This window comes from Antechinus flavipes, chromosome 2 (assembly GCF_016432865.1).
Source record: "Antechinus flavipes isolate AdamAnt ecotype Samford, QLD, Australia chromosome 2, AdamAnt_v2, whole genome shotgun sequence".
Taxonomy (NCBI): Eukaryota; Metazoa; Chordata; class Mammalia; order Dasyuromorphia; family Dasyuridae; genus Antechinus; species Antechinus flavipes.
Genome location: NC_067399.1, coordinates 240,678,934 through 240,694,049, shown reverse-complemented (window position 1 = coordinate 240,694,049; position 15,116 = coordinate 240,678,934). Strand labels below are relative to the sequence as shown.

Genomic DNA, 15,116 nt, shown 5'->3' with positions numbered 1-15,116 from the left:
CCCAATTTTTAGAATGGAAATGTTGAAGCTTTAAGAAATAGACTAAAAACCATGAGAGAGATAAAGAGACAGACTAATTTTAAAGCTTTTTATTTTCAAAACACATGCATAACAAGAGAACTGTTCGGTTCTGCATACACATATTTTATCTAGGATATACTACAACATATTTAACATATATAGGACTGCTTGCCATTTAGGGGAGAGGATGGTGGGAGGGAGGGGAAAAATCGGAACAGAAGTGAGTGCAAGGGATAATGTTGTAAAAAATTTACCCTGGCATGGGTTCTGTCAATAAAAAGTTATTATAAAAGAAAAAAGACACATGCATAATTTTCAACATTCATCTTTGCAAAACCTTGTGTTCCAATTTTTTTACCTTCTTCCCTTTCACCCACCCCTTCCCCTAGACAGCAAATATTCCAATTTATGTTAAACAGGTACATTATTTCCACATATTTCCACAATTATGATGCTGCACAAGAAAAATCAGATCAAAAAGGGAAAAAAATGATAAAGAAAACAAAATGCAAGAAAACAAGAACAAAAAAAGTGAAAATACTATGTTGTGGTCCACACTTAGTCCCCATAGTCCTCTCTCTGGGTGCAGGTGGCAGAGAGAGAATATATTCTCCATTGTGCTAAGTTCTAGGGCACATACAAATACAAGCAAGCTAAACAGTACCCACCTCAAAGTACTTACATTCAAATGAGGGAAGAAATTTCATAAAGGGGAACTGTGAGAAGGAGCTAGGTAACATATGAGACAGATGGCTTATAAATGCATTGGATCCCTGATTCCTGGTCGGATAAGATAAAAGCCCAGCATTCGAGGGCCAGAGCTCAAAGTTGCTGGGGGGAAAAGAGAAAATGAGAAGGAGGAAAGGAAAAATGGAGGGAGGGAAGAAGAGATGAAAACCAAGCAACATGGTATGAAAATAGTCTTTTTTTTTTCTCTGAGAGAAGCTGAAAGCTTATTTATCAAAGCCCAATAGTCCCAAGGATAGAGTTCAAGTTTGGAGGGATTGATAGTGATGAGGATGATAATGAGATTGTACAGTCAGCATGATGAGAAAATAAAAGGTGAAATAATATTTACAAAGTCAAGTTAGCAAGGTCTGAGATAGAAATTCAATCCCACTCTGTTCTTCTGGCCTTTGCATCAAGAAATGGTATTTACAGTTAGGGAACAGTGGAGGGATAGGACACTGTAACTTTTTCTTTTTCTGCAGAAAGTAAATTAAACACAAAAAGAGCTCTCTGCACCATTCATAGACTTCCTGCCCCTTTCTTCTCTCCTTAGGCAAATCTATTTTTCACTGAGATAAAAATGACAATTAAAAATTAACTAAGCCACCTGGAGATCTTATGTTCATGTGTCTTCCTGACAGCAATAGGAAGAGCAGAGCTCATCTGGGAAGAGAGAAAGTGGAACTCGTTAGAGGCTGAGCTTGCTTCACTTCGAAAGGAAAATTACTACTCATTTAAAGCCTGTATAGTCCAAGTCAAGAACTCTCCAACAACCCTGGAAAGCATTCATTTATTTCTTTTCTTAGCAGTTCAAAATGTTCCTTGACAATGAACTTTAGTTTTTTCTATACACTCAATTGAGGGGACTTGTTTTAATTACTGCAGTCATTTTTTTTATCTTGTTAAAAAAAAAAAAAAGGACTATATGTATATTCTGAAGCTGGAACACAGATGGTTTAGCTTTCCCTGGATTTCATTTGCAAGTTCCCTTTCCTTTAACTGTCAAATACTATTCTACTGCCTGAGGAATCTTTCTAAGTATTTTTGTCACTCACCTAGATTTATTAGTTTCATGAGACAGTTGATTCTCCATAACGTGGAGAATTTTAATATATTAATATATTGTGGAAAAGACTGCTTCTTCATGTGAAAAATTAGACCATTTTTCTGTGTCCACAGAACTCTTAACACTTAATATTTTTAAAAATTATTTCTAGGCTCCTCTGCTCACTTTTTTGCAGAAATATGGCATTATGGGTATAGAACACTGTATGTAATATCAGACCTTTTCAATATGTTAGTTTTGCTGTTTTGTTCCTTCTTTTTATTATTTGTTATAAGTCAAGACTCCATAAAAGGCAGAAATAGGATAGAAAAAGGATAGGAAATACATTGAGAAATGTAGGTGATCTAAAAAGAAGACACATGTGTACACATATGTGTGTAGTTTTATTTATATACAATTATATATTTTTTATTTATTTGCATCAAAGTTCCCTATACAAGCAAGATCTTAGTTATAGAGGTTCTAGAGCTGGAAGAAACCTTAGAAGTAGTCTAGTCATACTTTCATTTCACAAAAAAGAAAAAAAACTGAAGATCAAAAAGAGGAGGTAACCAAATCACCAAGGTCATATAGTTATTAAAAGGCAGAGTCAAGATTTGAACCCATTTTCTAAGTCAAAATTCCTTTCTCTTTGCACTATGTGATGCTCATTTTCTCCACCTGAAAGACAGTTTAAAATACATTATACCATGGTCATTTTCCAAGCAAAGCTGTTATTTTCATGTCTCTTGCCTCCAAAGTAGATCATGAAATGAGAGTCCATCTGTAAAAGCTAAGGCATTTGTTTTCAGGAGAGAATGATCATTGGTCCCTGCACAGGTACTTATGCAGCTAATGACCTGAAGACTGAAGTGTAATTAAAGTCTTACACTCTGGAGATGCAAGCTAATATCTTTTTCTGTCTCTTCATTTATGTTCTACTCATTAAAACCTTACAGAGCATTGGCTCATTAATAATTGTGGAATACAAATGCCATGATATATAGTTGGTTTAATATATTACCTCACTTATGAAAGACTTCCAATACAAGGGTGACAAAGTGTATTACAGCTGTAGCCATGGTGTTCCTGTCAATAAGAAAAGTCAGACAGTGAAAATATCACTTTAATGTTAGTTCAGGTATTTGTCATTTATATGTCATGTTCAGACCTTTGACATGATATCAGATAAATAATGAATGTTGACTAGATTGGTCAACAATAAAATGTTGAAGGTCCACAAAAATCATACTGCATGGGTGGGATACTAGCATTCTGGAAAGAATGTTGAATTTAGAGTCAAAACAATTCATGTTTAATATTAGTTCTGTCATTCATTACCTCGTAATGAATCTGGGGCAGGCACTTAATTTCTCTGAACCTTTGAAAAAATTCTGTAAATGAGGAAATGGAACAAAGTGAGTTTATAATCCCTTCTTGCTCTAAACCCGTAATATATTCTTTTTTTAAAAAATAATTTTAATAACTTTTTATTTACAAATTATATATGGGTAATTTTACAGCATTGACAATTGCCGAACTTTTTGTTCCAATTTTTCCCCTCCCCTAGATGGCAGGATGATCAGTAGATGTTAAATATATTAAAGTATAAATTAGATATACAATAAATATAAGTGACCAAACCGTTATTTTGCTGTACAAAAAGAACCGGACTCTGAAATATTGTACAATTAGCCTGTGAAGGAAATCCAAAATGCGGGCAGGCAAAAATAGAGGGATTGGGAATTCAATGTAATGGTTTTTAATCATCTCCCAGAGTTCTTTCACCAGGCGTAGCTGGTTCAGTTCATCACTGCTCCATTGGAATTGGTTTGGTTCATCTCATTGTTGAAGATGGCCAGGTCCATCAGAATTGATCGTCATATAGTATTGTTGTTGAAGCATATAATGATCTCCTGGTCCTGCTCATTTCACTCAGCATCAGTTCATGTAAGTCTCTCCAGGTTTTTCTGAAATCATCCTGTTGGTCATTTCTTACAGAACAATAATATTCCATAATATTCATATACCACAATTTATTCAGCCATTCTCCAGTTGATGAGCATCCACTCAATTTCCAGTTTCTGGCCACTACAAAGAGGCCTGCCACAAACATTCTCACACATACAGGTCTTTTTCCCCTTCTTTAAAATCTCTTTGGGGTTTAAGCCCAGTAGTAACACTGCTGGATCAAAGGGTATGCACAGTCTGATAACTTTTTGAGCATAGTTCCATAATATATTCTTTTAAAAAGATTGATTTTATTTTGTATGAGTATCTCTAACACATAGAATTAACACAATACTTGTCACATGACAGGTACTTAATATATATTTGTTGAATGATTATTTGATTGATTGTTGAATATAGGATCCCATTAGAGAGTATAATAAAAGTTTCCCAAATTACCTGTAGACTTCATGGGAATTGTCTATCTTTGGGGCTTTCAAACATGTCCCTAGAGTGGTAAGGAAGAATCTCAAAACAAGTTCAGATAAGTGGTTATTGGGATAATGATCATTTGAGAAGGAAGGATATTGTTTTCAAGTACAGCCACAGAACACACACACACACGCACACGCACACACACACAGGGAAAAAGGTGTAAAGTCATCAACAGTATCTGCCCCCATGACTGTCTTCCCATTAATCAGCCAAATGTTGAAGTACATGGAAAATACCCAAAAATGGGAGACTCCCTGGGATAACCATAGAGAATAAAAATGCCTCTCTCTGAATGCCAACTGTAAACTCCCAGTGAACAATGAAGATATGGATAGCTTATATCCATCAGCAACAGATATCACTTTTTCTAGTGCTAAAATATCTTAAATAAACACTGACTCTGCATACTGGAATGATATACAAATCCTTTGCTACACATTCTACCCATGACCTACGCCTCTAGTTTCTTCCTGGTTGTTGGTGTGAATATAGAAAATGATAGCCTTACTGGCCAATTTTCCCTAAAACCTTTTGAGGAGATGGCATTACAGCCAAATGACTTGGACTAAGGTAGAAATTATTGAATAATGGCCACAATGATGGCATTACATAACAGTATTTTCAAAGTACTTTATGCATTTCTAGACTTTCTTTAATTGAACTTTATTCTATCCTTATATTGATTGTCATCCATACTGTTAATTCAGTTTGAATTTCCAAAAGAGAAATCTCTTTTTATTTTTTTCGGACAAACTAAAGTCTAGCCTAACCAATTCAAAATTGTATAAAGAATATGAGTCTCACTGGGTTCAGTTACTATGCTGCCCATCACCCCCTTATCAACACCCACCCACCCCCAGCTTTACCCCTCAATACACTCTGGCAAGGACTCTGGTATAAGAACTTGTGGTGCTCTCACTTTTTGAGGAGACTCACCAGGTCATAGTAATCTCCAATACTCAGTTATCCAAGAATGGACACAACAGAGACAAAAATAAGAATTGGACAATGTATTCATGAGCCTTGGACCATGTAAGAGGGGGCCATGACCTCTCCTCCATCCAGAAGTCCACAATAACTTTCTTTCTTCACTGAAAGAACAGTCATTTTGGTCTTTTGTTTCCTAGTCATTTCAGGCTCAGAAACAATAGAAAAGTCTTTCTTTACAGAGTCAAGAAGTAGTTATTATATGCTTACTTACTATGTGTTAAGCATTGGGAATACAAAGAAAAGCAAAATTAGTCCTTACCTTCAAGAAGCTAACTTTTTAATGGGAGGCACAATATGCTTTACTATTACATATGTTGAATAGATTTGGGGTTTTTTGTTTGTTTTCTCAATAGGAGAGATAGAAAGAGAAAAACAACAGAGAATGCAGACAGGTAAATAAAATAAAATTAATTTTTTACTTATAAAAACTTTATTTTGTATTTTATAAAATTTTATGACTTTTTAAAAAGTATCTCCTTTACCCATCATGTATATTCCATAGACACATGAACATCTTAGGCATCTTCCAAAGATTTCATTGACCAACCAACCAAATGACAAATGACAAACTTTTATTTCACACTGGCAAAGCCATTTTAACTCCACTCTGATTATAAACCTGTCTATCCATATTTCCAAAAAAACTTTGCAAACCTAGCATTGATGAATATATCAGTTAATTTTGGCACACAATTATATTCTCTTATCTATGATGGTCTGGAACCCAATTTTGATGGAGTAACAGAGAAGCAAAAGTAATAGATCTCACACTGTAGGAAATAGTCATGTGTTTTTCTGTAGGACTAACCAACATGTGTGGCAAATGCCATTTTCCTTGAATATGTTCTCTAGACATTCTCTGTGTCTGTTGAAATCTTTGATAACAAGTTGGTTGGTACCTTTTATGAAACTACTTGTACCAACTTCAGCCAATAAAAATGCCAAGGAATGTTTAGACTGGTGATTTAATAGTTTACAGATACCTGTGAAGTTGATGAAAAAAGCATTTTCTTGATTCCTACCTTAACAACCTGTGAAGATCTCATGACAAATTTCCTTTTTCCTCCACCAACCATATCTGGATTCTTTCCCCACATTATGTTGAATATTCAACTCAGCAATTTATCATACATATAGTTTCTTTCTCAGTCTGCCCATGCATGGCCAGTCTGATTGCTAAAGGAAATTCCATCATCCTTTTTGCTGTCTTCATCTTCCCAAGTTTCCTCTCTCTAGTATTTTATCCTCATCTGGGAATTTGACATGCTTCGTTCCCTTTTTTTATTGCCAAGCATGATGTCAAAGTAAATCGATTCTATTAGTACTTGCACATCACTTTTAATCTTTAGGTCTTTTATGCCTCTTTTAGCTTCATCAATATCAAATATCTTTTTTTTTCTTCTTTTTCTTTTGATTGAAAAAGTTTAAATCATCCAAATCATCAAGAGCATCTTTCTATTATCCCCTTCATTAGTTTTTACATCTTTGTATTGACTTGGGTTCAGTTTTCTTTTGTTTCTGAGTTGTTTCCTCTTTCATCCATCAAGAAAGTTGCTCCTTTTCCTTCTCCTCCTTTCTCCTTCTCCTTTTCTTTCCTCCCTCTCCTAAGGTTATTTGGCATTGCCTGTTCTTATTCCAACTTAATTCACCAAACATTTATTAAATACCATGGCTTGTTCTTGATGAAACAGTGTGATCTTTGAAATATCAAGATGCAAGTAGTAATTCAATATTGAAGAAAGGCAAATTTCCTGTCTTTTCAAAAAGGTAAGAAAAATGGACACTGTAAACTTATAAGCTAGTGAACTTGACTTTAACTCCTGTCAAAATTCTGAAATATATCATTAGAAGAATGGTTTGTGAATATGTTTTAAAAGAAATTAGGGTTACAACCAACCAACATTGTTTCATACTCCATTACATAGCCTTGTTTCTAGCATCTACATATTTTTAAAGATCAAAGTAGCTTGGTTATTTCCCTTTACATTCATATCTGTCTCTTTGACAATTTTCTTTTTCCTCCATATTGGAATTCTATCTATATGTGTCTTGGGAATCATATTCTCCAGAGTTCCTCTCCTCTTATTGACTTCTACAGTAAAATTTTATTTCATAAGATCATATCCCTCCTTCCTCTGAATCTTTGAAATCTCCTTTCCCCAAATCTATAGTTCAAGGCAGACAATGATCAGTTTTCCTTCCTTTTCCTGTTACAAATTCTAAGATGATACTTCTTCCCAAGTCTCCCATCTTTTGCATTCCAGAAACAGGTTTCTCTTTCTTGATGTATTTTCTTTACTTTTGGAAGAATAAAATTACCATTAATTCAAGCCAAGATATTACAAGCTGCTCTGCTTTTGACAGAAAGAGGACTCCAGCAGACGCACGGAGAATCAAAACCCCCTGCTAATATCATATCATTCCTCCTCATCTTCTACTTTTCCAACTCCTTATATTTTTCATCTTTTGGTATAGATGCTGTGTAGTATATTTGGATAACAATATCCTTCTATCTCTGCTTGCATTGAATTCTACCTAAATGTCATTCCTAGATTTCATCACATAAGTATTTCTTAAATTGTGATGTTATTATACCCCTTCTTTTAATTATCCTCTCAAGAGCCATATTGCCATCATAAATCTCATCTTACCACATCACTATAACTACAGAGTCAAATCTGCCTTTCTGCATAATTTTATATATTAATGTGTAAACATTCGAAGTTAAGGGTTTTATTGCTCGCTCTTTATTTGGACTTTTGTTTCCTGTAGGATTTTGTCTTCTTTTACCTGCCTCCAGCCTCACTTCTCAGAAATCTCTAGCCTTGGCTGTTCTGTGTATCCCTCCCTCATCCTTTCAAGCATTCCTTTACATGTTGTCTTCCCCCATTAAGGTGCTGAAGACTGACTGCCTTCCTTGTATTGATATCTCCAGTACTAAAGATAGTGCCCAACATATAACAAACCCTCAATAAATGCTTTATGTGTCTTTATATCTACCTATCTATCAATCATTTCTATTGTTCCAAAAATGAATTACTATAGTGTACCTAATTCTCTATGGTATCTGGTTGAGTAGATAAGCATAGGAAGCTTCCATTTAAAGTTCTTTTGATTTTACTTGTAAAGGATAGAGACTGGGCCTGGGATTTCCTGAATATAGGAATTCTCCATGTAAAAATTCCTCTCAGTGAAGGTCAGCATCTTCTCTGCAATGTAGTCTTAGAAAGCTACTAAGAAGGAAGTAAGGATCTTGCTTGGAATCAGAGTTAATATGTGTCAGAGGCAAGAATTGAGTCTTTTTTTTTCCCCTTGTTTTTGGATGGATGGGGCTCTCTGCTTACTCTGCCCTATTGTCTCTCAAGATTTCATGCAGACATTTACACGCCTTTGTTTTAGTACATTCCAACCCTGGACAGGAAACTATCATTCCAATATCTTGTAGTTCAGTAGTCTAAACTCCATTCCCAGATAATTTTTTTTGGCCAGTTATTCATTTTCCAAATCTTGTGTTCAGAATCCCTTGTCTTTAATCAGTAGCAGAGCTGAAAATATCTCCTATGTCCCTCTCCCTTCTCATTTGAAATCTAACACGGTCTTGAGTTTCTTTTCTGAGACTATAATCTTTAGCAATTAACTGGGGAGGGGAGAGGGGGAGATTTCTTTGTAGCAAGTTTCTCTGATTCATGCCCTATTTACAAGATATATAAGGAACTAATTCAAATTTATAAAAATAAGAGTCATTCCCCAATTAATAAATGGGCATAGGAGATAAATAAACAGTTTTTGAGTAGAGAAATTCTTGGGAAAAATTGCTCCAAATCACTAATATTTAGAAAAGGGAAAATTTAAACAATTCTGAAGTTCTACCTTACATCAATAAACTTGACAAAGATAACAAAAGATTAATGTTAAAAGTTGGAGGAGCTGGAGGGGGGGAGGGCAGGAGGCAGGAACTGGCATACCAGCATGCATTGTAAGTCAACTTGTGAATGGGTTCAAATATTCTGGGAAACAACTTGAAACTATACATGCATACACACAAAAAAAATTATTAAATAATGCGTGTTAAGCCATCTATATAATTCCTATAGGCCCATGCCCCAAAGAAATACCCCCAAAAGATGAAAATATCTTATTTGTGCAAAATATTTTAGCATTTCTTTTTGTGATAGTAAAAAATGGAAAATAATGAAATGGCTGAACAAATTGTGACATATGAATTTTGTGACATATGACTATTGTGCAGGAAAAAAATAAGGAAATGAATAATTCCAAAAAGAGATTGAAAGACTTCTCTGAACTGATATAGAATAAAGACCAGAAAAACAATTTATACTATAATGTCAAAATTTTTAAATAAATAGTTTTGAAGACTTTTATAAACTGAAAAAGAATGAAATGCATAGAACCAAGAGAATAATTTATTTAGTAGCAACATTGTAAAGATAAACAACTTTGAATTCTCATCTATATAATGACCATATATTACTCTAAAGGACCAATCATGTAACGTGCAATCTACCTCCTAACAGAGAGATAATAGAATCAGGAAACAGAATGAAACATATATATATATATATATATATATATATATATATATATATATATATATATATATATATATATATATATATATATATAGGACATGGCCAATGAAGAAATTTATTAGGCTTGATTATGCATATTGGTTATAAGAAAATTGTTTCCTCACCCCCTACCATGGGATAAGGGAGGAGGGGGGGAAGGGGAGAAAATAAATTTCTGTTAACTAAAAATACAACTCTCATTTTAAAAAATGTATTCCACCATTTACCCAAGTCTAATATTTATTGATTGATTCATTGATACTTGGATTTACTTTTTCTTACGAACAACAATGATAAGATATTCAAGTAGGGGATTGAAAGACTGAAAGCAGATAATGTTCTAATGCAATGATAGAAAATTCTGAACACTTTAACATCTTCATATTTCCCAAAATTTCAGTCTATGTTTTTGTTATGTTGATGGTATGTAATTAAAAGAATGATGTCTGACTCACCTCATTTTCACTCCAGTCTACTAACTTTTCCTCAGTAATCTAAACAACTTTAAAATATGAGCATGAATTTATAATTACTGTGGCAAAAAAAGTTAATTAACAAGCCACTTAATCATTCTTTCTGAGCCCTACTACATCAACTTTGGCTGTCATTTTCATTAATACACTCCAGTATTTATATTTCTCAAGACTGGAAAAGTACCATTAATGGACTGGAGAAGAAGAGATAATTTTCCTACTGAATAGTGTCTAGATGATAAAGTGCTCAGACTGTGGTAACAAACGAATGCAGCAACCTTTAAATCCTTTCCATATAGACAAATGAATGTATTTTTCATAATAATATTGCTGCAACTCCTGACAGGCTAGTGGATCATGGTGACTTTTCCTGTATGAGTCAGATTTACAATACTACATTGAAAAGAGAAAGATATGAAATGACAAGTCAATAAACAAGCTGAAATAATAGTGTTTGCACCACGTCATGTGTATGCTGCCAGCCTACAGATCATTCCAAAAATCATCGTGGGCAAATCTATTATAAGGCTGCTAGGAATCACTACTGGGTATATTGAGTTCTGGTCTCATCTGATTCCTGTTAATAATGTACAAAGGATGCTTCCCAGCCCCTAACTCAAAGATGAACATCTTATTTTTTAATTCCAGTGGTGCTGACATTTAAATCTGTTGCTCATGTAACAGCCCCATCCTAATTACAAAATCTCTTGTGCTTATTTTGTTTAAAGTCTTAATTACATGTTTAATCACAAGAGTTACAAACTACCCATGGCAAGATAGATGAAACAATCAGTGCACATAGAAAACAAATAACACAAACCATCATCTCATGGTGGCAATGTGCACAAAGCACTGAATTTGAAGTCAAAGATCAGAATCTTCATCTGTAAAATGAGGAACTTAGACTACATATTCACTGAGAAACCTCACAGATCTATAGTGTTATAAAGATGCAAACGTTAACCCAATTCAGAGAAAATGGAGGCTAATGACATATTTCTACTTTTTACCATCTCATCTGCATTTCTTACCAAGAAAAACCTAATACTTCTTTTCACTGAGGATATGAACAATGACTGAAATTAAATTCAGATGAAGGCAATTTAAGCAGAAGGCTATTAATTCCAAGGGTTTCCCAAAAGAGAGATTTACCAAAGTTTATAACCTCCTAAAAGGAGAATGAGGTTGTTGGTGTGAATATAGAAAATGATAGCCTTACTGGCCAATTTTCCCTAAAACCTTTTGAGGAGATGGCATTACAGCCAAATGACTTGGACTAAGGTAGAAATTATTGAATAATGGCCACAATGATGGCATTACATAACAGTATTTTCAAAGTACTTTATGCATTTCTAGACTTTCTTTAATTGAACTTTATTCTATCCTTATATTGATTGTCATCCATACTGTTAATTCAGTTTGAATTTCCAAAAGAGAAATCTCTTTATTTTTTTCGGACAAACTAAAGTCTAGCCTAACCAATTCAAGATTGTATAAAGAATATGAGTCTCACTGGGTTCAGTTACTATGCTGCCCATCACCCCCTTATCAACACCCACCCACCCCCAGCTTTACCCCTCAATACACTCTGGCAAGGACTCTGGTATAAGAACTTGTGGTGCTCTCACTTTTTGAGGAGACTCACCAGGTCATAGTAATCTCCAATACTCAGTTATCCAAGAATGGACACAACAGAGACAAAAATAAGAATTGGACAATGTATTCATGAGCCTTGGACCATGTAAGAGGGGGCCATGACCTCTCCTCCATCCAGAAGTCCACAATAACTTTCTTTCTTCACTGAAAGAACAGTCATTTTGGTCTTTTGTTTCCTAGTCATTTCGGTCTTTTGTTTCCTAGTCATTTCAGGCTCAGAAACAATAGAAAAGTCTTTCTTTACAGAGTCAAGAAGTAGTTATTATATGCTTACTTACTATGTGTTAAGCATTGGGAATACAAAGAAAAGCAAAATTAGTCCTTACCTTCAAGGAGCTAACTTTTTAATGGGAGGCACAATATGCTTTACTATTACATATGTTGAATAGATTTGGGGTTTTTTGTTTGTTTTCTCAATAGGAGAGATAGAAAGAGAAAAACAACAGAGAATGCAGACAGGTAAATAAAATAAAATTAATTTTTTACTTATAAAAACTTTATTTTGTATTTTATAAAATTTTATGACTTTTTAAAAAGTATCTCCTTTACCCATCATGTATATTCCATAGACACATGAACATCTTAGGCATCTTCCAAAGATTTCATTGACCAACCAACCAAATGACAAATGACAAACTTTTATTTCACACTGGCAAAGCCATTTTAACTCCACTCTGATTATAAACCTGTCTATCCATATTTCCAAAAAAACTTTGCAAACCTAGCATTGATGAATATATCAGTTAATTTTGGCACACAATTATATTCTCTTATCTATGATGGTCTGGAACCCAATTTTGATGGAGTAACAGAGAAGCAAAAGTAATAGATCTCACACTGTAGGAAATAGTCATGTGTTTTTCTGTAGGACTAACCAACATGTGTGGCAAATGCCATTTTCCTTGAATATGTTCTCTAGACATTCTCTGTGTCTGTTGAAATCTTTGATAACAAGTTGGTTGGTACCTTTTATGAAACTACTTGTACCAACTTCAGCCAATAAAAATGCCAAGGAATGTTTAGACTGGTGATTTAATAGTTTACAGATACCTGTGAAGTTGATGAAAAAAGCATTTTCTTGATTCCTACCTTAACAACCTGTGAAGATCTCATGACAAATTTCCTTTTTCCTCCACCAACCATATCTGGATTCTTTCCCCACATTATGTTGAATATTCAACTCAGCAATTTATCATACATATAGTTTCTTTCTCAGTCTGCCCATGCATGGCCAGTCTGATTGCTAAAGGAAATTCCATCATCCTTTTTGCTGTCTTCATCTTCCCAAGTTTCCTCTCTCTCTAGTATTTTATCCTCATCTGGGAATTTGACATGCTTCGTTCCCTTTTTTTATTGCCAAGCATGATGTCAAAGTAAATCGATTCTATTAGTACTTGCACATCACTTTTAATCTTTAGGTCTTTTATGCCTCTTTTAGCTTCATCAATATCAAATATCTTTTTTTTCTTCTTTTTCTTTTGATTGAAAAAGTTTAAATCATCCAAATCATCAAGAGCATCTTTCTATTATCCCCTTCATTAGTTTTTACATCTTTGGATTGACTTGGGTTCAGTTTTCTTTTGTTTCTGAGTTGTTTCCTCTTTCATCCATCAAGAAAGTTGCTCCTTTTCCTTCTCCTCCTTTCTCCTTCTCCTTTTCTTTCCTCCCTCTCCTAAGGTTATTTGGCATTGCCTGTTCTTATTCCAACTTAATTCACCAAACATTTATTAAATACCATGGCTTGTTCTTGATGAAACAGTGTGATCTTTGAAATATCAAGATGCAAGTAGTAATTCAATATTGAAGAAAGGCAAATTTCCTGTCTTTTCAAAAAGGTAAGAAAAATGGACACTGTAAACTTATAAGCTAGTGAACTTGACTTTAACTCCTGTCAAAATTCTGAAATATATCATTAGAAGAATGGTTTGTGAATATGTTTTAAAAGAAATTAGGGTTACAACCAACCAACATTGTTTCATACTCCATTACATAGCTTTGTTTCTAGCATCTACATATTTTTAAAGATCAAAGTAGCTTGGTTATTTCCCTTTACATTCATATCTGTCTCTTTGACAATTTTCTTTTTCCTCCATATTGGAATTCTATCTATATGTGTCTTGGGAATCATATTCTCCAGAGTTCCTCTCCTCTTATTGACTTCTACAGTAAAATTTTATTTCATAAGATCATATCCCTCCTTCCTCTGAATCTTTGAAATCTCCTTTCCCCAAATCTATAGTTCAAGGCAGACAATGATCAGTTTTCCTTCCTTTTCCTGTTACAAATTCTAAGATGATACTTCTTCCCAAGTCTCCCATCTTTTGCATTCCAGAAACAGGTTTCTCTTTCTTGATGTATTTTCTTTACTTTTGGAAGAATAAAATTACCATTAATTCAAGCCAAGATATTACAAGCTGCTCTGCTTTTGACAGAAAGAGGACTCCAGCAGATGCACGGAGAATCAAAACCCCCTGCTAATATCATATCATTCCTCCTCATCTTCTACTTTTCCAACTCCTTATATTTTTCATCTTTTGGTATAGATGCTGTGTAGTATATTTGGATAACAATATCCTTCTATCTCTGCTTGCATTGAATTCTACCTAAATGTCATTCCTAGATTTCATCACATAAGTATTTCTTAAATTGTGATGTTATTATACCCCTTCTTTTAATTATCCTCTCAAGAGCCATATTGCCATCATAAATCTCATCTTACCACATCACTATAACTACAGAGTCAAATCTGCCTTTCTGCATAATTTTATATATTAATGTGTAAACATTCGAAGTTAAGTGTTTTATTGCTCGCTCTTTATTTGGACTTTTGTTTCCTGTAGGATTTTGTCTTCTTTTACCTGCCTCCAGCCTCACTTCTCAGAAATCTCTAGCCTTGGCTGTTCTGTGTATCCCTCCCTCATCCTTTCAAGCATTCCTTTACATGTTGTCTTCCCCCATTAAGGTGCTGAAGACTGACTGCCTTCCTTGTATTGATATCTCCAGTACTAAAGATAGTGCCCAACATATAACAAACCCTCAATAAATGCTTTATGTGTCTTTATATCTACCTATCTATCAATCATTTCTATTGTTCCAAAAATGAATTACTATAGTGTACCTAATTCTCTATGGTATCTGGTTGAGTAGATAAGCATAGGAAGCTTCCAT

At 34.2% G+C, this 15,116-nt stretch overlaps 2 pseudogenes; both read right to left on the bottom strand.

The window, feature by feature from the left end:
• Positions 1–6,013: 6,013 nt before the first annotated feature.
• Positions 6,014–6,773, bottom strand: LOC127546564 (eukaryotic translation initiation factor 2 subunit 2-like; annotated as a pseudogene).
• Positions 6,774–12,798: 6,025 nt separating this feature from the next.
• Positions 12,799–13,559, bottom strand: LOC127546563 (eukaryotic translation initiation factor 2 subunit 2-like; annotated as a pseudogene).
• Between the last annotated feature and the right edge of the window lie 1,557 nt (positions 13,560–15,116).